The sequence below is a fragment of the Palaemon carinicauda genome, chromosome 2 (genome assembly GCF_036898095.1).
Source record: "Palaemon carinicauda isolate YSFRI2023 chromosome 2, ASM3689809v2, whole genome shotgun sequence".
Classification (NCBI taxonomy): domain Eukaryota; kingdom Metazoa; phylum Arthropoda; class Malacostraca; order Decapoda; family Palaemonidae; genus Palaemon; species Palaemon carinicauda.
The window spans coordinates 130,154,314-130,179,207 of record NC_090726.1 but is presented as its reverse complement, the minus strand read 5'-3'; the positions used below and the strand labels follow the sequence as shown (position 1 = coordinate 130,179,207).

General features: G+C 43.4%; 1 protein-coding gene across 4 annotated transcripts in view; it reads left to right on the top strand.

Moving 5' to 3' along the window:
- The first annotated feature begins 8,917 nt into the window (after nucleotides 1–8,917).
- LOC137626954 (alpha-N-acetylgalactosaminidase-like) overlaps nucleotides 8,918–24,894 on the top strand; it is a 219,820-nt gene continuing 203,843 nt past the window's right edge. For 2 of the 4 annotated variants that reach the window (XM_068357955.1, XM_068357941.1), the window contains exon 1: nucleotides 8,918–9,011. The gene's annotated coding sequence lies outside the window, so the exon portion shown is untranslated. Of the gene's footprint in view, nucleotides 9,012–9,149; nucleotides 9,245–24,894 lie in introns of those variants that run through there. The other 2 variants (XM_068357972.1, XM_068357948.1) reach the window with 2 other exon arrangements.

Genomic DNA, 24,894 nt, shown 5'->3' with positions numbered 1-24,894 from the left:
TCTTACACTGACGTCTACTCTCATATCAGGTTCAAATTTATCTCCTCGTTGCCAGGCATCGTCCTCGAGCATTCGAATAATGAAATCGATCGCGTCGAAGAATTCGTCTAGTGTATAATCACACTTTCTCAGATGTTCAACTACTTTCCTGTAGAGCTTCCCTTCTGACAATTTTTGATTAATGAGGCTCATAACCATGCCATGGCCTATATCATTACTACTCAGCCTCTTGATCTACTCGATTATGATCGTTAATTCAAAACGAAACCTTTTCAGCTCTACAGGATTTAACGAGGGTACAAAGATATTAGCTAACTTTCTATGTAGAATTACGAGCGTTTGATGGACATTACCATATTGTTTGTCTAAGAGATCCAACGCTATCTTATAGTTCGCGGCGGTTACACTTAGGGATTTTACGATCCTAAGCAGATCCCTGCCTAAAGTCCCAAATAGATACATAAATTTGGATACGTCATCCAAATCTGCTCTTCGATCCATGTGGATCGTGAAGAGCTCTCAATACGAAGCATATTCTTGCACTTCCCCTTCAAACGTGGGGAGAGGCAGTGGTTTCAATTTGGGGAGGGAAACATTCCCTGTCTGAAAGACTTTCACTTTATCAATTCGGTTATACAGAAGCGTAGAAGCTCGCATATCTTCTCTTAAAACACGTGCCTGATTCGGGCATCTAAACCAGGTTCTAGTTTGACTGATTTTCTCTTATACAGCTCTCTTAGCTGTCTTTCTTCCTCTCGCAAGTGCGTGACCAGATTCTGGTACATGGATTCCGAGTAGGTTTCAACTAACGTATGCTGCGTTTCGACTAGTAAGTGCGCTACGAGGCCCATCGATGCCTCGATGTGTACAACCATAGCCACCGCCATTTTGACTGACTCTTAACTCGACTTCTGGGGGGTAGGCAAACTAGGAAATAATAGAATTTTCTTTACGTTATGAAGATAGGGGGCACAAGAACTAAAGGCGCGCGTGGTCAGTCGCACATCGGGACACTGAGGGCTTTAGTTGTTTTGTCTCTCCCTCTCTCCCCTGATAAGCCTCATTAAACGATTGAGGAATGTCTTACGAATGACTTAATTAAAATGGACTCCATCTCTTAACTTGCCTTCACAGTAGGCTCTTGAGTTCATCGGCAGGTGTCTCACTCCGTACCGATGTCTCTTCGAACAATACTTAGAGATTCTCACATTGAAATTTTTGACTTTGCTAATATATTCAACTGGATTAATGGCAAATCTATTGTCGGGTAGATACTCCCTAACTTCGGCATCACAGATGGCGATAATATCGGAAATTTTCCTCAAGCGTTCAATCAGGATCCTTAAATTATCCCAAACGGTTTTGGGGTGATCGGTTGCCAGGTTGTTTCCACCCAGGTACAACACGATCAGCGCATACCTCCTCTGCCAATATTGCAAATTATCGTCTAGAAACTGACTGACCAGACCTCCTGGCCTTCGTTAAATCTCTATCTCGTTATCAGAACATTATGGCAGATTCGGGGGGAGCTGACTGTGTCCTACTAGGGCTACCCTAAAGGTCATATCTTACTGAATTTCCTTGCAAGCTCTAGAAAGCACTTATCATCCGGTTCGAAAGACTAAATGTCGGGAATTTTTCTCCGACTTATTTAAAACTGTAATGATTCTAGTCCCGATGGAGTGGGCCGATGATAAGACCTTGAAGAGGTTCGCTTTCTAAAACAATTCAGGAGGGTTTCAATAAAATATGGTTACAAAAGTTGGTTTATTACAAAAATCATCATTTAAAAATACAATAACAAATCACGCTAATACAATCTGAAGGACATCACGGGCGGTTAGGCCAATGTGTACTTAGAAACATCACGCAAAATGAAAGTTAGGTCTTCAACCTTACTGCACACGCAGTTACTCGACATTGACAAGAAATTGACTTAATCAAATACAGGCTCTCATGGCCTTAGAACACGGTAACCCTTAGGATATTTGCAACATGTGCTCGGAAAACTCTAAGTCCATGGCTGAACTAAACATGGCGAAATTACAACATTACTGTAATGACTCTATGGTAAATGACATACCGGTGCCTGCAGCCATCATCTGAGGCATAAATCAAATCCCTAATCCCAGGGATGACAAATTTACAGACAGATAAAAAATGTAGATAACTCACACTGACAAAGGAACCGACCTGGCATGGCGGTAGATAGGAGCCAGAGGCAGAGAGACACACTACAACTTCATAGACGGTACTTACGCTGTTCGGGGCTTAGGCAGGAATGCCGGGCCTTGCTTAGCATAGCTCAAAGGAAAACTACTGTCTCCCGCACTAATTAAAGGGTCCTTGTAAAATGCACGGGAACTCTCACTTTATTTAATCAACAAGGGGTTTAATTGAGTTTCTTTATAGAATACAAGATAGAAAAACAGTTAAAGTCTTACGTTAGATCAAAGGATAAACTCAATACTTCGGCTGAAGGCCGTAATTTGCCAGAATCTAACAAACTAGCGAGTCCTTGGCTCTAAACATATACATCAATAATTTTGCCTGCATGAATGAATACAATATCATTTTTATAAATTGTAAATAACAAAGACTTTGTTTCTGTGACACCCGCTCCTTCCCCGCCAGGTGGTAGAAATTTATGCCTCAATACTGTCACGTATTGGACAGCGCTCATTCATAGAAACGCCCACGAGATCTTCCAGCCTTGCCCCAATTTAACGCAACGTTTGTGAAGTTAAATGGCGGGGATTTCGAATGATCAGTTTGAAATTCCCGACAGATACAGTGAGAAGTGTATGAGTTGTGAAGAATTTTTCTTCACTCTTCTTCCTTTTGTATTTAGGCTTTCTTCTAATAATACTGTAGCTACCCCTTAAACGTTCTCTCCTACATTAGGTTTTCTTTACCGAAACATCGGGAAAACTATTTTAAATCAACTGAACTTGTTGACAGTAGCGTATGCCATGTTCGTGACGTCACAGCGTAGATATGCGCAGTAAGGGCCTTACCCCGGCGTATGTTGGTTCTTTTCTTAAACTGCTTGGGTCGAGATAAAATATCAGACTGGATTTAAATATCATTTTTTGATACTGTTGACTTGAAAGCAGCTTTTATTTCTCAATACCAATTAAGGTTTGTTCATTTTAAGATGTATGCCCATCGCACCAGCCCATTACTAATTGATCATTAAACTATTAATTTTTAGCAAGCCAGAATAGGCAGGATTATTGTATGTATACTCCCTTAAAGCAGCAAGATTTCTCTAAAGTATTGTATGCAAAATCCTGCCTCCTATGCACTCCTTACAACAATATATTGCCCTGTCCTAAAGTCCCGATATGGCACCTCCACTGGGTTCCATGCGCTCAACGTCCGTCACCTGTTTTGGAAAGGTGAAGCCAGGCGAGCCCTCTCAACCTTTTTGTCCCCCTGTTATTTATTTAAGTGTGGGAAATAATTCCGGGAAAGGCCTCCCCGTTTCTGATTTCCGGACCTGAGCCTGAAGGATAGAGCGCCAACACTCTCACACTTGACAAACTAGAGAACCGCAATGAAGACGGTTTGCTTTCCCTACACACGTTTAAGTCCAAAGATTATTCTATACCGGGACTGTCCACACCGATATCACCTTGATGTTCAGACGCTACTCCAGGGTGCAGAATAGTAAATCCCAATCAAGTGTGGTTGGACTGAATCAGTTACATTAACGACAGTTTCACAAAGAGTTAGGGGGAGCAGTACTGTAAAAGTCAAAACGTCCTAAGGACCACCGGGAGGTAATACCGTAGGACATTACAATAAAGGATTGACACCGATAGCTTTAGATTGACGTAAATATAAACTTACCCTTAAGTCATATCTCACCTCATGTGATAACTCATTTAGTCATTTCAAAATGTAAAGGTCAAGTTAAAAACAGTTAATAATTTTAACCTAAAAATGGTGTTTATTTCCATAAAGTACAACAGGAATTTTTACCTAACTGACACAGGAAAAAACAGCAAAACTACCTAATTGAAATTTGAATAAAGACTGCATGGTATATGAAAAATTAAAAATGCCAAGAAAATGGTCAAATCAATTAAATTGTAAATCAATAATCAAATGACTAATCAACCAATGAAAGTAAAAATGGTGACTGAAATAATACCAAAAGTTCTACTCACTACTTTGAACACATTCCTCTCGGGCAAAAATTTCAAACTTGATAGAGGGGAACGGGAACACAACTTATAGTAATGGACACGCCACGAATGATTAAACCAGACAGTTTGAACATGACTTCCTAGCTAAATGTGCACATCGTCAAATAAAGGCTAGAAAAAGAGGGGGGACAGTTCCTTGGCCAAGGTTGAGCACTGTTAATTAGTACTCACGCTCTTGAGGGTTGATTGTAGACTAGTGGAAGCATCTTGTGAACTGTTAAGAACACGGTGCATCTTCAGTTCTGCGCAGTCGTGTTTTATCTTCGTATGCCTATCTTCTAAATAACGACTCAAAGTAAGGCATACTGTTGGTCAGTAACTGGTTGACCAACAGGTAGTTGAACCGACGCCTAAGTTACAACGACGTCTCAGATGAAGAGGCTATGCCTACGTCCGCCTTCCACCCTTCCTGGTTTTTAAGTGGCCCGCTCGCACGCTTCTACCTCCCGCCGCTGCGCTGATTCAAACCGGTCAAATCTTCTTCTTCAAATTTCCATGAGTACGTGGTTTGCTGATGGGTGCTTCTTCTTCAGTTTTCCATGAGTACGTGGTTTGCTGAAGGGTGCTTTTTATAAATGCAAGGATCATTCTTGAAACTCCAGGGGAAAGTAATTATAAAGAAATCCTACTGTCTGGCTTATAAAAATTAATATACATACAAAGAAATTAAGTGGCGTTTAGTGATGTTCAATAACACAGAAAATAAACCTAGCTAAACAGACTTATAAATAGGTATTGAGATGTAAATAGCAATAAGCTAAGATCAATGAGTTACGTAAATTAAAGAGTTACTTAAATACAAACCAATTGTGGTTAAACATTCAAAGCTTCAAGAGCATTTGGAACAGAACGCAACCAAGCGCTGTCTTTGAAAATTGTCGACGGTCGGTTGCATCGTCAGAGCAATGTACTGTGAGCTCATGAAATGAGAGAAAATCATCTACAGAGGAATGAGGTGATGAAAGGTAAAGCATTACAGGGGAATGATGTACATGTTAGCAGCAATGAATATTTAAGGGTATAATAATGAAGGTTACAAAGGAAACAAAAGAAAAAAGAGATGCGTAAAACCCAGAAAATAACAAACAAACAAATAAAAAATGGAATAACGGGGGTGACTAAAATAAAGCGTGGAAAGAATTTCCACACCCCCATTCGTTTGGAAGCCGTAGTGATCGACTGACCTGGCTGTCAGTGGATCTGTGCACCTCTGGCTCACCTCCCCCCCCCCCCCCTTCCCAAAACTCGTCTCACACAGGAGTCCTACCAGCTGGATAGAATTAAGAACAAGAGCTTGGTAAACCATATCTGCCAAAGTGAGGATTCTTGCAGTGAGCCAGTCAAGAGTGCAAAGTGCAAACAGTGCAACGATCTGGTCAACAGCCATTTGAAGACGAAGACGGTATTCCAAGGAGTGCAGGTACCATTACGTGGCCACTTAGTTTTCCCCCATTTTTTAGTTTAGATTAACTTTTAACTTGATTAGGTTAACTGGTTATTACATATTTCGGGTTGTGTACGGTGGGATTATGTATACCTTTTTGCATTTCATTCTTGCTTTTGAGACTAGCAGTCTCGGGGTCACAGGTCACGTGTCTGACCCAATTTCAACTATTAATTATTGCCGACCACGTGTCTAACCAACCATTCTTTATTATTTTGAATTGATTTTTATTGCATCACATTTTATTTTTATATATTTTTTGTGTTGTTAAGATGTCCGTTTCTTTTAATGTAAATTTGTAAAATAAATCAAGATTAGGTTAATTAAACCTTGTCGTATTTCTACTCCCACATTTATTTGATTGTCTATTATTATTATTTAATCTCGAGACAATATACCCGATATATGAAAGGAGTAAGTAACCAAAAAGGGTGATTTAGCGAGGAACTTTGTATTAATCTATCTGCTTCGAAGGTAAAGATCCATATCTTTAAACTTTACATTTTACTTTACATCACTGCTCCCATTTTTTGGTTTGTCTCAATAATTACTTAATGTAATATTCCTGTCCAGCATCTCACTGGGGTCCCTGGGACGGAGTCGAAACAGAGCCTGAGAGTGTAGATGACTATAGACCTGACAAAATTAGAGTAGGCCATTAAATTACTTTATTTCACGTGTGGAGTTTCCCAGCCTCTGGACAGAGTAACCTCTTTTGCATTTAAGAGTGAGGGTTAGTAAACTACGACAGTAAAGTTATTAGCAGGGTGTTTGTGCCCCGAGTGTAAGTGCTCCTTATCCTCCCCTGTTGATCTTTGAGTAACTGACGTAGGGAGACTTTCCTGGACTAACTAACTTCGCACTCAAAACACTTAATTAAAAAATATTTTCCACATGAGTAGTAAACTTGGAGGAAAAGTTAAAGAAGAGGAGCACATTGAGAAACTGGAGTGGGGAATGGGTGATACTAAAGGATAAAGGAGTGAGCAGCCGGTTGAAAAGGATTGCACCAGTGGCAGAGGTGGTATATGTGTAACCTACTTTAAGGAGTACAAAATATTAGTGCTTCGGAACTAAGCTGAACACAACTAAAATGTTTCACTTGTCACGGTATGTCACTAGGTTCCAAAAAAGGTGAAATGTTAATTATGTTTTATCATTTCAGTTTTGATAATGCTAAATTTCATTGTACAGTGGTGTTAATATCCTTCTAACTAATCATAGAAGACCAGCGAGTTGGTATTTTCTCTTTTTATAATGAAGTGCATTTGCATTTAGCAAATTTGACTTATAGCCTATGCCATTTTCAGATCAACTCGCAGAACACTTTTATGAACTTGGTCAACACTATCAAAATAGGGCTACGTCTTTCATATGTAAACTATAAAAAAAGAAAAACAAAAGGAATTGAAATAAGATATAATAGTTACATGACCGAATGTACCCTCAAGCAAGAGAACTCTACCCCAATATAGTGGAAGATCATGGTACAGAGGTTATGGCACCACCCAAGACTAGAGTAAAACGGTTTGATTTTGGGGTGCCCTTCTCCTAGAAGAGCTGCTTACCATAGCCAAAGAGTATCTTCTACCCTTACCAAATGGAAAGTGACCACTGAACAATTACAGTGCAGTAGTTAACCTATTGAGCGAAGAAGAATTGTAAAGCCACTTTATATATAAGCTGTTAAAATCACCTCGAGGTAGAACATTTGAAATAAAAATATAGTATTGGCTGCAGATTATTTTTCTCTAGGTTTAGAGGCGGGTTAACTATCCAGTGTATTATTCTAAATAACAGTAATGCCTATAATGTTACATTCCGAGTGACATTTCATTCACAGGGATGCATTACATGAGTATAAATGAGACAATGGGTACTTGTTCCTAATTGCTCACTCCGCAAAATAAGTTTGCGGGCATTCTATAGCGTAATTAAGCGTATTTTACCTCTACCGTAAATAATTTATTAATGAAATTATCCATATTTAGGCCTACTTTCATCCCATTCTACCTTGAAATCAGCTTTGATAAGACCTTGCTATAATCAGTTTTGGCACCCTGTTGTGGTCAGTCTAGACTTTTTACATTCTTCTGAATACGTATTGCCCTACTTATAAATGCAACCATATCCCTGCTTGGATTTTACAACATACCTATAGCCTACTTATGTCTAGTTTCAATAACAGTCCTAATTTTGGGTGTGAAAGTAAATGTTCTGTAGTATCTTCTTCATCTTTGCAAAGGTCACACAAATGATCTGCGTATTTCCCCTGAAATTTGCTTTTAGATTGAGCATACTTAATCGTGCCTTCATTACACGTGTTGCCTTATCCGGAGCCATTGCTCTGATATAAAAGGCTGTGGGTCATTTCTTTCTACACGTCTTTTTTTTTTTCATCACTTTCTTCTTTTCTTCAATAGTTCATTTTACTTTTCCTTAATTCTTTTCTTGATTTTTTTTTTCAGGATCATTTTACCCCAACTTCTTATTTCTTCAACTTCCATCTCATATTTATAACATATTTCTTCTATGCTGTTACTCCAGTACTTTCCATAAGGGTTCTTCAAATAATCCTGATCTATCTCTCTTACTAGTCTCTTTTCATCTGAATTTTTTATATTATGGAAGAGCATTAATTTTCTACATTCTATTCTGCAAGACACAGGCCATATTCCTATTTCTGCGAGGATGCTTCAATGTGGAGTACTTGTAGGTTGTTTATACATATTTCTTATTATACTATGTTGAAGGTTTTTCATATCTTTCATATCTTTATCTATTATTTCACTCCAGATCTCCACATTAGCCCATATTTTGGTACTACTATGGTTTCATGTGTTTCGTTTTCTTGCTCACTTCCAATGGCATTTTCCTACTTTTATATCCCATTTTCATATTTCTAGGGTCATATACAGGTACGGTAAAAGCTACTGATATTACCTGACGTAAAAACGGGGAGAGGAATCATGATATATCTTTCTAGGGCAAGGGAATTTACTTTTTATTATATGAAACAACTTTATTTAGCAATTGCAATTATCCTTGCGGAATGGATCAGGACATTTTTGAAGTCTGTAAAAGAGTTATTGTAGTTTGTATTAGTGAAGTTAGGAATGGACAATCTTAACATAATAAACAAATCTTTTTAATAAATAATCATTATTAGAGTAAATAGAGTTCATTAGAATGGTGGACGTTGAATTTCACTAGTAGCAAAAAGCATTTCATAAAAGAATAAGAAAATAGGAAAGAAATTTGAAAAAGGGTAATGAGTCTATTACTATGACAGCCAATCCGACAGTCGTACGACAGCGACAGGTGGGAGTTGCCGGTATTGTAAACAACGTTAGGTGAGTAAAAAGTTCCCACTGCGTTATGTTGAATTCATATGTTTTTTTTTTTATTATATAGAGGTATTGAATGTAACTCGGAAAGATGGAAGAATTGTCATATCTGTGTTATAAAAGGGTAAAAACAAAGCGTATACTACCGCAAGTGGTGACTTGTAGTGGGTCATCATTCTCCGGTGATCTGGCGTGAGGCAGCAGACTAAGTGAACAATACCCAACATTGACTGCATAAGGTAAATTTTTTGGTAAAACTATAGAACAACACGGGACAACATTTCCAGTAGGAAAAACAGCTTTAACTACACCTAATAGGGTGCTTTCAACTAATTTGACCTTTATTTCCTCAGAATAAGCCATTCAGCCATTTTGACCCCCCCCCCCCAACCAGACAAACACTGCTGGTAACCTGGGACTTTGGGTGTGTGGAAACGGGAAAAAACGTGTCAAAACGTGATTATTTAACAATTTTGAGATATGGGGTTGTATGTATGATAGCAGCCACCTGTATATATTATTATGGCTAACTTAGAATACGGCAGTGTAAGGGCTAACGCCCCACGTTAGGTATGTAGGTAAGGATACAGCTTCTAGGTTAGGTTAAGGGGTAAAGTTTAGGTTAGTTAAAGTCAAAATTAACGCATTAGGAACTGGCCGCTGATATACAAAGGCACCGAGATATGTGTAAGGCCACAGAACCTAACAAACCTTCCGGGGTGTATGTAGGATAGCGGCCACTTGTATGTATGATTATGGTTTACTTGGAATACGGCAGTGTAAGGGGGGTCGCAGTGAGACGTTAGCTCCCCGTTAGCTAAGTAGGTAAGGACATGGCTCGTAGGTTAGGGGGGAAAGTTTAAGTTACCTAATGTCCATTTTTAATCCACACTCGAGGAACTGGCCGCTGATATAAAAAGGCTCCAACTTTCCCAACTTAACCTAGTAGCGACTGAGCAATCCCCTCGGACTCCCCCTCCCAGGTTACAGAACTAGGCGGGGTCTTTCAGACCCTCCCAGGTCACAAACTAAAAATAAATCACAAATAAATCCTTATCAGAATTACAATTAGGACACTTTAACCATTGAGGGATGACACAATATGCATTTAGAAAATTATTCACTACACCAGAAGTACCGTGATACTCACCGTGAAACTTGGCTATAGCATTGAAATAGTCATAATGACAGCCATTACACTTTGATACGGGCTCCATAACACGCATTCAACACGTAACACGGCTACAAAGGAACTAAGGAGTTGCCCTAAGAAAACGAGGTGTGTCACAGAACTGCCTACGTCACACTCAAGCATACATAAAAAACCAAATATGGTAAACTTCGTCATATGGTAGGGGAAGCAACGAGGAGGAGCTACTCACAAATGAACGAACAGGAGTAATTCCATTGGTAGAAAGAAAGTGGAAGGATGGCTTTTGCGCAGGAAGTATGAAGTTCTTATTGTGCAACAAAGTATGTATAAATGCACGAACTGGAGCAGGTACGTCTGACTTGTAAAATGTAAACAAAAGAGTAAATAAGCATTTCAGGGGAAGAGAATCCCTTATTTTGTGTCATTTTTTATGCTTCCCAGAGAATAATGTATAGAGGAGAAAAGGTTAGTTTACCATTATTTATCCATTCGCCAGTAAACTTTTCCCACTCAGAACTCCTAGTTCCCACTGGGTTGCTCCCATTACTGTAGGATATATTAGGGTGTACCTTATTGTGATTGAAATAAAGGTAATATTTTAAGAAAATGGTAGTTTTCTATATATAACCCCATTTTTTTTTTATTAGTAAAGCTTTTCCAGTGTTCTATAATAATATCAATTTTTGTTAATTTGATGATATTTAAATTTTGTTTGTTTTAATATCTTGAAATGGCTGACATCTATACTTAGCGAAAGGAATTGCACTGCAAATTACCCTAGGCTTAGTCAAAAAAAAAGCTGTAGATTAGACTGAATATGGCCTATCATATAGTAACCCTTTACTGTTCAGGAGCCTTTGTAATTGGTTAGGATGGATCAGGTCAGTAATTAAAGTGTTGGTGAATATTTACTATAGTTCAATATTCCTGATGAAGAAGATAAGAAGTGTTCCTGGTATATTTATAGGTACTGGGGCAGGGATACTTCGGGAGTAATACTTTGGGAGCGTTTTTAATTTGTTGGGACATACTGTGTGTAAAATTTCAACAGTTATGGCTGAAACCCTGCATTTTAAAAGTGAAACAAACACAAGAACAACACCTAACCTAGCATTGGTATCCTTACCTACTTACCTGCCTACGACCCCCCCCCCCCCCTTAGACTGCTGCATCCTTAGCTTACCCTAAGACTTAAGTTTCAACCTTGTGTTTGCTTCCCAACTGTCTTTACACCTGGCAAGGTAACTTTAAATCATATTTTGTAAAACGTAAAATTATCTTCATAATATTATATTTCAGAAGATAAACAACAGTTTCCCCATAAAGAAAGTTGGTTTGACAAGTAATAAGAAAGTTTGCTCCTGTCCCAAGCAACTACATACACTCTATCGTTTGTTTCATTACCCTCAATGGGTCTAAAAGAAAATACCTAACAGGGACAAGACATTTTTATAATTTTTTCTCCTACCTCTCCCCCTTTCCCCCTACCCCTCATTCTGTTTCTATATAAATTGATGTACTGTATTTCTGAAAATCATTCTCTCTCTCTCTCTCTCTCTCTCTCTCTCTCTCTCTCTCTCTCTCTCTCTCTCTCTCTCTCTCTCTCTCTCTCTCTCTCCCTCTCTCTCTCTCTCTCTCTCTCTCTCTCCCTCTCTCTCTCTCTCTCCCTCTCCCTCTCCCTCTCCCTCTCCCTCTCCCTCTCTCTCTCCCTCTCTCCCTCCGAGAAGTACCTGTTCACATTGTAGTTAACTGCCTTATCTTGGCTATGAAGGTGGCCGTATGGTGAGCTGAAACAGGGTAATGGTCCATCGCGAGAGAGTGTATTCGCAACGTCTGGAGGACCCTTACTCATAGGCCACATTTAGGATGGGGGAAAACTTTATATAGAAAACACATATCAAATTTTATCTTGATGGTTCAACCCAACCATAAAACTTGAAAAATACGTATTTCCAAAAATTGACATCATCAAAGCTGTCCAAAATACTTATAAGCACACCAATAACAATTTTCTTGTTTCCTCTAAAATTGAAATGGCATTTGTTTTGGATGCTCTTAATATAGACATCTTTCCTAAATGCGAATAAAAAAAGAAGTTTCAAATGTGAGTTGTTCCGTAACTGGAATACAAACCACGTTATTTAATAGGGGGTTTTTAAATATGTAATTTCCCTGGTAGTTACATATATATAGCTTAAATCTCGCGTCACGACGGAAAATTCAAAATCGTGGCGATCGCCGCCATGACAGTAGGTGGTCATACATGAGCGCCATCACTCGTAGGTTATCAGAACCATTCCCAATATTCTTCAGAAATTCTCTGTCGTTGATCGAGTCAACACCTCGGGAATTCGTTACGTGGATATATGACTATTCTACAATTTTGTGAAGTATCTTTTGTCTGATTATTATTAATAGCTTTCGCTGCCTTTCAACTATCGAAGATATTATATAGGATAGTTTTTTGCTGGTCCAACTTGGACAGGTTAATTGAACTTGATTTTCAAGGATAAACAAGTTTTCAAACCCAGTAATGGCTCTTTTGTTGTTAAACTTTGGGTGTTGGGCTAGAACGGCTTTTGAGCTGCTCTTACTACCCACACTGTAATTAGCAGGGAGCATGTATGTATTTGTTTTTGTTCCTTATTCGTACATTGAGGGATTAAAGATTTTTTCCCCCTACTTTATTAACGAACAACTCGTAAAAGTTATAATGGAAGGAAGACATTTTCTACATTAAACATTGTGATGTCACTATTTTGTAACTTAACTCTTAGCAGAGCGGAATGTGATTACCTTGAAGGAATTCAGTCCGCCATCATGATGACGTCACAATCCTAGAGACAGTGACGTAATCTGCATAGTATTACTTGCATTATGTGAATTATTTTCTTTTCTTGCAAGAAATTTTGAAAATATTAGGTTACTAAGCATAAGTATGTTTTCTGGGTCGATCTGTGACGGCCGGTGAAAAGGGTCCTTCTTTACACTTTTCTAATATAAATCTTCCAAATATACTAGAGAAAGATAAAAGCATGGAATGCAGAGGTTACTACTCTCGCGCGATCACCTTGTGGGTGTCGTGTATTTAACAAGGGCGTGTGAAAACCACTAATTCACAGGCTGTCTTCCATTTAGATAATCCCTTCATCAAAGGGGAGGGCCGTGACAGGCCCTAGAGAATACAGTTGGACTAGCCCACTGACACCTACTACTCGCGCTCTCCAGGTCATCCTTCTGTTTTGGACTTGCCCGCAAAGTTGTAATTTTTTTGTGCTCGGTGTAGGGAAATAGATTATTTTCAAGTACTGTATATATTTGTCCTATTAGTATATTTCCCTTAGTCAATTTTCGATTTAGAGTTTTTCTCGAGCGTACAGTCATTTTACGCTCGTAGTATTTCTAAGGGAGATGTCAGATATTAAACAATCGTTTTTGTTTCACAATACTTGTATCGTTATTTAATTTTTCGCTTTTGAGAATACTAATATTATTCATATATTCTATTGTATTTTCATTCTGGCCCTTGGCTAAAGAGGATAATCTCTCGCAACGGGCAGGTCTATTATGATCTAATGTGAAATAGTTTAAAGTGCTAGTGTTCAATGGCACATATGATGATGCAATGCAGTCAATCTACGATACGTAACACTCTTGGCAATCGTTTTTTTGTTTTCACAATTACTTGTATCGTTATTTTATATCTCGATTTTGAGAATACTAACATTAATCATATATTCTATTGTATTTTCTTTCTAGCCCTTGACGAAAGAGTATAATCTCTCGCAACGGAAAAGTCTATGAAGATCTAATGTGAAATAATTAAAAGTGCTAGTGTTCAATGTCAGTTCAGTGGAGGGTGCGTCTGTTCGTGTCCGTCATAATCCCAGCCCAGGTCATGCTCCCCAACCCCTGGGAGAAGGAACGTCGAAAGGCCAAAGGATATCAGACTCTGATCAGCGAACGGTCGTCCCCTCGTGCGATCATGTTAACGATGTACAGATTGCTCCCCCTCGCCACAGTAAAGGCGAGGTTAAAATGTATGCGTCTTCGTCGGATAACGCAAAACCGCGACGTGGTTGATGCCAACCATTACGTTCTAGACCACTCAAGAGACGTATATCTCTTAATAACCTTCCTGCAGTGACTGGTGTTCGCCGAAGGTGTTCCTTTCGGATGAAGCAGGTGCTCAGTTTACGTCAGTACACGCTCCTTCCCTTCCCCCAGATTGGCAAATGTCACAGGGTTTTTTCCCCTGGTAACCACCTGGACGCAGACGCTAATACTGTTGACAATCTCACAACAATAGATACATGATTCAGATCGCGCACAAGGTGCGCTAGAAGTATTGACAGTTGTTGATTCCTCTCAGCGATCAGTACATCGTTCAGTTAGCGCACACGGCGCTCATCATGTATCTGATTTGGCTGAATTAAAGAGGTCTATTTCGTCTCTGTTTGACGCTTACGATTCTCGGGCAGAAAAATTATAGCTAAAAGAATCTAAGGACAGCAAGCAATAGACCAAGAAAACGGTCTTCCGATAGTATCGGGCAGCGTAGTTCTCCGATATTCTGCAACGCTCCCTCGCAGCGATCAGCTCGCATTGCGGCAAGCGTTAGGGCGGACGCATGCTGCAGTCTGGTCTCTCCCTCACGGCATTCTGGACGCAGACGCCAGTCTGGTTGTATGCTGGACGCTGTCAGTCAAAATTTGTCCATTCAACAAGATAGTCAAACAGTTGTCTCACCTTCGCGTTCTGCGGGACGCGCGACTACCGCTGATGCGGGACGCATGCTACTCGCGGACATCTCACGGCAATCTGATCAGTCTGAAAGCTCACGGCAACCTGGACACATGCATCAGCCTGGACATATGCTGGATGCAGGCAGTCAGGTTTTGTCCCCACGTCATGATAGACAAACAGTTGCCTCTTTTGCGCCACTGACCGGACGCGATACTGACGCTCCCTCATGGCTCACGGCAGACTCATGGCATTCGGGATGCATGCAGCAGTCTGGAAACTCACGGCCAAGTAGACGCATGCAGCAGTCTGAACATATGCCGGACGCATGCAGTCAGGTCTTGTCCCACGTCACTATAGACAAACAGTTGTCTCTTCTTTGCGATTGACTGGACGCGATACTAATGCTTCCTCACGGCTCGCGGCAGACTCACGGCATTCGGGACGCATGCATTAGTCTGATACCTCTCATGGAAACATACAACAGTCTCAATCTGGACCCATGATGGACTCATATAGTCGGGACTTGTCCTAGCAACAGGATAGACAAGTATTTTCTCTCCTTCGCGATTTTCTGAACGTGCAACTAACGCTCCCTCGCGTCACGCTGTCGACATACAACATGCTGAATGCATGCTGGACGCACGCGATCAAGATTTTTCCTCGCATGGGTTTACAGATGTTAATGCTTCCTTACAGCATGATGATCTTATGCTGGAAGCACTGGAACCTCTCTCCCTTGAGGCTTACAGTACATAAACGTGATACTTCTTTGCAACTGGATGATATCCTTCACGAGATTTCTTCAGGACAAGATGAATTTTTTGGAAGACAATAACTGACAGGATGACGCGGTTTTGTCTCCTACTCATTCGAATCAGGGAATCGATGTTCCATTAGCCGAATTAGAAGACGAATCTCAGGATTCATTACAGACAGCTGAGTTTAAAAAAAAAAAAAAAATCCTCCTTCAAGAATATGGTCCTGGCTAGATGTGTTGAGAGAGTTTTCTCAACTCTCGACCAATGAACATCCAAGAGAAAGGATCTAGGGAAGACCTCCTTTTTTCTTTTCCTCAAACTCGACTGGCTTCCAGATCTAGTTTGTGGTATTCGTCTGGGGGAAGTTCTTGTTTTGGGAGTTCCTGCCTTCTTCCAAGGAGACTTCTCCAGACCTGCTTACTCCTCACTCAGGTCAATCATGAGCAAGTTGAAGTTTATGTGGTCCAATTCTGAAATGGACCATCGGCTGAAGGAAACTTTTAGTCAATAGAAGTCTTCAGCCTTACGGACTGGACTCTTGGAACTCTCGTAGTAGCCACAGACCCTAAGAACGAGGCTCAGATACATCTGATTGCCTATCTGGATAAGCCCGAGAGGGATGGCCCTTTTGAACTTTCCTCCCCTTTTCACGGCAGGAGTTCTTAAAAAGAGAACTATGTGTTGTTCCTTTTTATCTTCAGGTTTGTCCCTTATTCGGAGATTAACAGGCTGCGCAAGATTTTTTCTATAGGACCGTTAAATAGATCCTTCCAACTAGCTTTTTAGCAAGGATACAAAGGAGGCTCTTCTCACTCGTCAGCTCTTTCGTGGGAGAGCCCCTTCAAGGGGAACTCAGAGGATTGTGACTGGAGGTCAAACTCGCAGATTCTCAAGACGACAAACCGAATAAAAAAGTGAGACGGGTTATGCCTCCCATGTCGTCGACACCTTTAGAGTTGACAACAGTCCACTCAGGAAACAAAGCAGCAGCTCTTTAAGAACAATTGAGCCTTATGCTGTCGAAATCAGTCATAGAATTGTAGAGGACACTCCCTCGCAGGGTTTTTTTTACAACATACTTTTCCTAGTTCCGAAAAGCTCAGGACGTCAGTCCATTGTACAAGTATGTTTTTTACCCGAGTGATGTCCAACGTGACTCCCTGGCTTCACATAAAGGGAGTAAGGATTTTCTTTGTACCTGGACGACTGACCACTCAGAGCAGAATCACTAGTAAAGTGTTTGGAAGCTCTTCAAAGGATAATGCCCGTAACGCAACAGTTAGGCCTGATGGTAACCTGGCCAAATCTTAACTATCACCCTCACAGAATTTAATTTTCTGAGGATGATAATCGGTTCAGATCGCGCTCAAGGCACTCCGGAAATGTCGCAAGGACTTTCCCCCCGGTGGTTACCCGCCTACGGTTGACGATCCCTCGCAGCAATCAGCACACGGTTTAGTTCGCGCACACGGCGCGCTGCAAGTGTCTGGTCTGTCTAAACTAGAGAGGTCGATGTCGTCCCTGTTTGACGCATACGATTCTCAACAGGGATCTGTGGATAGTCTCTCGGAGGAGACACAGATATCAAAGAGCTAGTGGCCATTCACCAAGCCCTGATTACTCACTTCTTAGAAGGGGAGGAAAGCGTCAGGATGGATCTGCTCAGCAGAAGAAGACTAAAGTTCTTACTGCAGAATGGACCCTACATCACGAGGTGTGTACCAACCTTTGGATGTTGTGGGGTCAACACTCGATAGACCTCTTCGCCTCGCAAATGACATAGAGGTTGCTGGTATTTTGCTATCCAGTACCAGACCAGGAAGCAGTCACAGTGGACACTTTTCTTCGGAACTGGGAAGGTCTAAACGTGTACACTTTTCCTCCATTCAAGATCTTGGACAGAGTCCTGAAAAGATTCAGGGATTCGCCCAACGTCCGCATGACCATGATAGCTCCTTTTTGGCCCTTGAGACATTGGGTTGCGGAGATGATGGAGTGGCTGGTAGATACACCCAGATCATTACCAACTATTAGGGTTTACTAGTCCGAGTGTGACATATTTAGAGTGTGGTACAGGAATAATACTTTCCTCTACCAATACCTCTATAGCCAATATAGCAGAGTTTTTCTGTTGTATCTGCGTACAAAAGAGAAGCTAGCTGTACCTTTCATCAAGGGTTACCGCAGCATACTAACCTCCGTCTTTCGTAACCGACACATTGGCGTGTCAGGTAACAATGATCTCTCTGATCTCATTAGATCTTTTGAGACGATTAAGAGAAAAGAAAATCCAACCTCCTCGTGGAACCTGGATATAGTCCTGGCCTTTTTAACCTCAAGTAGGTTTGTACAGTTGTACAAGGCGTCTTGAAAGTATCTTACCAAGAAGACACTTTTCCTAATTTCATACAGTCAAAAGATTAGGAGAGTTAAAAGCCATCAGCAAGAAGATGGGCTTTAATGGAGACAATGCAATTTGCTCCCTTCAGCTAGGCTTTCTTTTCAAAGACGAGACAGACAGGCTCTGATGCTCAGTTAAAAAGTCCTCTTTGCCTTTATCAAAGAATACCCTGGATTTTTTCATTAAGGATTTAACAAGGAAAGCTCTCCAGGATTGTGAGCAAGAAGTTTTCCCTATCCTTAAGGTAAAACCACACGAGGTTAGAGCTGTAGCAATTTTTATGGGTTACAAACACAATAAAATGAAGTCAGTTTTGGAGCCTACTTTCTGACGAAGGAAATCAATCTTCACAGACTGCTATCTCGAAGATGTCCAGACCCAGTTTAATTTGCTGTTCCCTAGGTCCGTACGTTAGCTCCAGCATCGTAGTTGGAGAAGGGTCTACTGCCTCTTCCCGATAACTTAATATATACCCTTGCCCTTTTCTCTTCTACTTGTGTTCACAGGTTGTCTGTGAAGTTGTCGCAGCCTTCCGTCAGTCTAGGATGCAAGTCAAGTTACGTTTAATGTGTTCACAGGTTGTCTGTGAAGGTTGTCGCAACCTTCCGTCAATCTGGGATGCAAATCAAATTAGTTTTAATGTGGAGTAGGTGGTCAGAATCAGTATCCTTGGCTATGCCAGGTTTGCAAGGGTGGTGGTCTAGCCACTCTTAAGGGTTGTGGACCTTGTGGCAGCCCTAAGAGACTTTTACAGCCCAGGGAGTGGACGCTGAGTCTCTCAAGGAATGCAGGCGAAATGAGGCAGTATCATTGTGAAGCCAACTTCCTTTTCGGGTTGTAATACCAGAATCAGTATCCTTGGCTATGCCAGGTTTGCTAGGGTGGTGGTCTAACCACGCTAGAGGTCGAGGATCTAGTGGCAGCCCCAAGAGACTTTTACAGCCCACGGAGTGGACGCCGAGTCTCAAGGAATGCAGGCGAAATGAGGCAGTATCATTGTGAAGCCAGCCTCCTTATCAGGTTAGAACCAGATTGTTAGTACTACTAATTGTAGTTATTAATAATTATACGAATTCCCAATGGGATGAGGTTTTCAACCTACCACCAATGGTGTCAATCAACTATATATAACTACCTACCAGGGAAGTTACATATTTAAAAATGGTATTTTTATTATAAAATAAATTTCTAAATATACTTACCTGGTAGTTACATATATAAAGGACCCTCCTTCCTCCCCTCAGAAAACAGGGACATGGAATTTCTGAAGAATGTTGGGAATGGTTCTGATAACCTACGAGTGATGGTGCTCATGTATGACCACCTACTGTCATGGTGCCGATCGCCACGAATTTGAATTTTCTGTCGTGACGTGTAGAAACGCGAGATTTAAGCTATATACAGTATATGTAACTACCAGGTAAGTATATTTAAAAATTTATTTTATAATAAAAATACCATATCACTTTCAGCGTAGCTGAAATGACGAGCCATTAATTTTTAACAAGGGTTAACTACCCACACCACTAGTTAGTGCCCCTCACACACCTGTGATTGAGCTCACTTTGCTTTTGGCTCGGATGGTGAACAGTTGTTGCTGTTCTTGATCCTCGCCGACTGTTGACAGCCATTAACGCCATTTTGTTTTCTCTTTTTCTCTTAGAGTGTGTGTGAAGTTGACTTCTGCGACCATGCGCACCTGCCCGAGACTCTCCGGCCGTCAAGACTGATCCTCACGCCCTTTATCCTTCCTGCAGAGGTCAACGGTGTGATAGTGTCAGGTGTAGGGAGTGGTCTTCCTCCCAGTGGGAGAGCTTTTTGCGACGGCGGAAGAAGAAGTCCAAGCGGGATATTTCTCTTTCGAAGGTTGCTTTGAAAGGAGAAAAACCCAAGGCCTCTTCTTCTGTCGCCCAACCCTCCTCCGAAACTCCTACTTGGTTGGTCTCTTACGAGAGACTGTCAAGTAGTAGCGTAGACCAAGTTATTTCCGACCAAACCCGAGTCTCGAGAGATGAGGTTGCTTCCCCTAGCGAAGCAGCACCACCTCTCCCCCCGGGTGAGGCCTTGTCACTAACTTCTCTATTTCAGATTTGGTCTTCCTTGGGGCTCACGGGTTCGCCTTCCAAGGAAGCCCTTTTGCAGTTCATCCGCATGGGTGCTTCTGTTAAGCAATCATCGTCGCTGTCAGAGGTAGATCCCCTGACTCTTGTCGACGTTTTTGTGTCAGAGGTGTCTCATTCGGCATCAACCATCTCCTCTGCCATTCCAAACTCTGCAGTTGTAGCTGCCGACTTAGTTTCCCCTGTTCCTGACCATCCTCCGAGGGGGAAACTAAGTTCATCATCGGTCTCTCATGCTAGTGTTTCTGCCCCTCGGGGGAGTTCACTTACAGAGACTCCTTTTCGGAGGACTGCTGACGGTCAGCTTGCTGATCCAACGGCCCCCATAGGGCACATCCGTCGGAAGGCTCGCCTTCCTCTTCGCCTTAGAGGCCTCCCTTCACCAGCGGTGAAGAGACACCTCTTTTGTTCAACGTCATCACTGCAGTCCCCCGCAGAGGATCCTCTAGACCTTCATTCATCCATCACTGCACCTGCAACCAGTCTTGTGACTTCGGTCCTGGAACTTTCTGTAGGTCGTTCGCGATCTCCTTCGGTGGATGGTCATCCTTTCAAAGGACACGTCGACCATCCATCCAACAGACCGGCCGACCTTCTATCGCCGTTCCTGTCGCCTGTAGAGCCTAACAAAGCTCCTCCAAAGTGCGCAACTGCGCGCCATCATTCTCGCCCTGCGCACCACGCGCTCAGACCAGCACTCACCAGCAGCTCGTCATGCTACAACGCTTCGGCGCACCAGCCAACCTGCTCGCCCTCACAGACGGCAGCAGCCTCACGCGCTTACGCGCCAACATGCACTTAAGCGCCATCAGTTACCTGAACATAGCGCTCTCTTGCGCGCCATGCGCACACTCGCCCACGATCACCTGCGCACACCGCCAGCACACCACAGTGCACTTGCGCTCTCCTGCGCGCCAGCCCACTCCTGCACCTATGCACCCACGCGCCCACGATCTCCTACGCGACGGCGCCCACCTGCGCGCCAATGCTCTCCTCTTATTCACAGGCGCGCCAATGTTCTCTTGCGCGCCAGTGCCCTCCCACGTGCCAGCGCTCTCCTGCGCGCCAACACGTGCGCCCTACATTACCTGCGTGCCAACCAACATGCCAACAGAAACCTGCGCGCCATATCTCTCCAGCGCACAAATCTGTAGGTGAGACGACAACCACGTTGCCACTCTCACCTGCGTGCCAACTTTCACCAGCGCGCAAATCTGTAGGTGAGACGACAACCACGTTGCCACTCTCACCTGCGTGCCAACTTTCACCAGCGCGCAAGCGCTCGCCAGAACGTGTGCACTCACCTGCGCACCATCTTTCTCCCGCGCGCCTTCTCTCTCCTACGGACGCGCGCCAACACACTCTTGCGCGCTCGCCATGATTCTCACGCGCGCGTGCTAATATTCTCCCGCTCGCGTGCTAATATTCTCCTGCGCGCACGCGTGCTAATATTCTCCTGCGCGCACGCGTGCTAATATTCTCCTGCGCGCACGCGTGCTAATATTCTCCTGCGCGCACGCGTGCTAATATTCTCCTGCGCGCACGCGTGCTAATATTCTCCTGCGCGCACGCGTGCTAATATTCTCCTGCGCGCACGCGTGCTAATATTCTCCTGCGCGCGTACTAATATTCTCCTGCGCGCGTACTAATATTCTCCTGCGCGCGTACTAATATTCTCCTGCGCGACGCATGCTCGCCAACATTCTCCCGCGCGCACGCATGCTCGCCAACCTTCTCCCGCGCGCGAGCACCATTATTTTCGCTCGCGCGAGTGGCAATATCCTCCCGCTCGCATCAACAGGCACGTCATCCGGCAAGGTCGCCATCGCCTTATTCCCCTCCCCCCAAGCGCATACCATCGCTCATTGTGGAAGAAGGAAAAATTTTCATGCAAAGGGGTTCAGGATCCCTGAACTACCTTCTACGGCGAACCCACCTATCACAGTAACTCCTCCTAGGGAATCTTCGGTCCCTTTCTCTTCAGGGGATCTGTCTGTCAGCCAGCAGCCCTGGTTCGGTGCCTTAATCAGAGCCGTAACTCAGGCTTTCAAGCCTGTCCTTTCTGATCGGTCATCAGAGCGACCTAAGGCACGGAACCATGGCTTCCTCTACCCCTTTGAATAGGAAAAGAGGAGTTTCTGACGCGGTTACTTCCCCGAAGGCGAAGCTGACTCCATGCAGACCATCGAGGCAAGTTCCTCCTGTTTCTCTGAGAGACTCTCCCTCCCTGTTGGACGAAGATCTCCCGTCACCTAGGGAACCACGCGAAGAGAGACCCCCATCGCACCAATGGAGGAAATCTCTTTACGCCGAGAGTTCCCCGCAATCTGAGAATAGAAGGGACATGCACACAGGTCTTCGATGTTGGAGTCTTACCTCCTTCCCCGGAAGGAATCCAAAGACTCCAAAATCCTGCCAAAGTCCTCCACTAGGGCTAGAATGAAGCCAGCCAGCCACTCAGGGAATGTCCACGACTCACCCCAAGAAGAGCCTTTTGGGGACAGAAGGAGACTTCGCTGCAAATCCTACAACAGGAGGAAACCAGCAGGAGTCAGAACATACATTCTAGCAGGTTCGGACTCTAATGAGGGTTCTCAATGGGTTTTCCGACCCAGAGATCCCCCCTCGAGAGGGAAAAGACATGGTCCTAGACCGCATCTTTGGTACTCAGAGGGTGAAGAGTACCAAGGACAAGATCTCCCAGCAACTCTCTTGAGTTGGCCTCCTCCAGCCATGCCGGTACCACGAACAAGCTCCTCCCACCTCCTCGTGTACAGCAGAAGAGTTACTTCGAGACCCTGGAGGAGCCCAGTTCAGCTCTTCCTCTTCACCACTCTCTGGAAGAGCTAACCAGGGGAATCCCTCTTGAGAGAGACTTCAACCGCAGGTCTCGTTCTTGGCAGCCGAGATCCTTAATCATGAGAAGGTCACAAAGTATGCTATGCAAGCTACATTGTGGCTGGACATCTGGTTAGGGACCTTAGGTATCCTGATACGATTCAAGGATTTTTCCAAGGAACGTACCAGGAAAGCTATGGAAACCTTCCTACTCTCAGGTACTCGCACGATCAAGTTTCTTGCCCACCAAGTCTCGGACTTGTGGGCAAATACCATCTTGAAACGTCGAGATGCAGTAGCTGAGAGGTTCCACCAGAAGGTCCCTTGCGTCGAGATCAATAGGCTCAGACATTCCTCCATAGAGGGGTCCCATCTGTTTGAGCTTAAGGATGTGAAACATGCTGCTGAGAGGTGGAGGAAGTCTCATCAAGACTCCCTCCTCCATAGGGCTTCACATCTAAGCCCTATAATCCTCCAGCACCACAGCAGTCCCATCAAACCAAGACCACAACGATTATAAGAACAGCAGCGATGGCAACGGTGTTTAAGCCCTTTCTTGTCAAAGACAGGAAAGGCAAAAAGTCCTCCAGGGAAGGGAAAAATCCTAGAGGGAGCAGCCGAGGCCACTAACGCGAGGATAGGCAGCCCCCTGCATTTCCACCAGTGGAGGGGATGCCTACAAAGTTGCGCAGACAGGTGGAAGCAACTTGGGGCCGATTCCTGGACAATCTCCGTGATCAGTCTAGGATATCGCATCCCGTTCATAACATCTCTACCTCCCTTGACCAGGAATCCAGTGTCATTGAACTCCCTTGCCATGGGATCGGCAAGGGGGCAAGCCCTTCGAGCAGAAGTCCAGACCCTGTTGAAGAAGGGCGCTCTCCTCGACGGATCCCCAGGCTTCTTCAGTCGACTCTTTCTTGTAAAGAAGGAGTCTGGAGGCTGGAGACCAGTCATCGACCTCTCAGCTCTGAACAAGTTTGTCAAACAAACTCCGTTCAACATGGAGACGGCAGACATGGTCAGACTAGCAGTAAGACCTCAAGACTTCATGTGCACACTGGACCTAAAGGACACGTACTTCCAGATCCCAGTCCATCCGTCTTCAAGGAAGTACTTAAGATTCAGCCTAGACAACAGAATATACCAGTTCAAGGTGCTGTGCTTCGGTCTTTCTACATCACCACAAGTCTTCACCAGAGTGTTTACTCTAGTGTCATCTTGGGCACACAGGATTGGCATCCGTCTCCTCTGTTATCTGGACGACTGGCTAATCCTAGCAGACTCGGTGTCAACCCTTCTTCAACACCGAGACAAACTTTTGAGACTTTCCCAGGATCTGGGGATCATGGTAAATTTCGAGAAGTCCTCTCTGCTTCCTACTCAGAGACTGGTATTCTTAGGCATGATTATAGACACCATTCTCCACAAAGCCTTCCCATCAGACGACAGGATAACAAGGCTGAGAAAGGTCGCAAGACCTTTTCTCAGATAAGAAGAACTTCCAGCCCAATCGTGGCTAAGTCTCCTCAGTCACCTTTCATCGCTGGCCCGTCTAGTTCCCAATGGTTGCCTCAGGATGAGATCCCTCCAGTGGCGATTCTAATTCCCGGTGGAATCAAGCACACAACTCCCCGGACATCCAGATCCCCATGGGACCTGCGGAACTGACAGACCTTCAGTGGTGGGTGACAGACGAGAATCTACGAAAAGGAGTGGACCTTCTTGTCCCCCCCCCCCCAGATTTGATGCTGTTTTCAGACGCTTCAAAAAAAAAAAGGGTGGGGAGCCCATGTGCTGCACCACACGAGCCTCTGGTCAGAGTCAGAAAAGTACCTCCACACAAATCTCCTAGAGATGAAGGCTGTCTTTC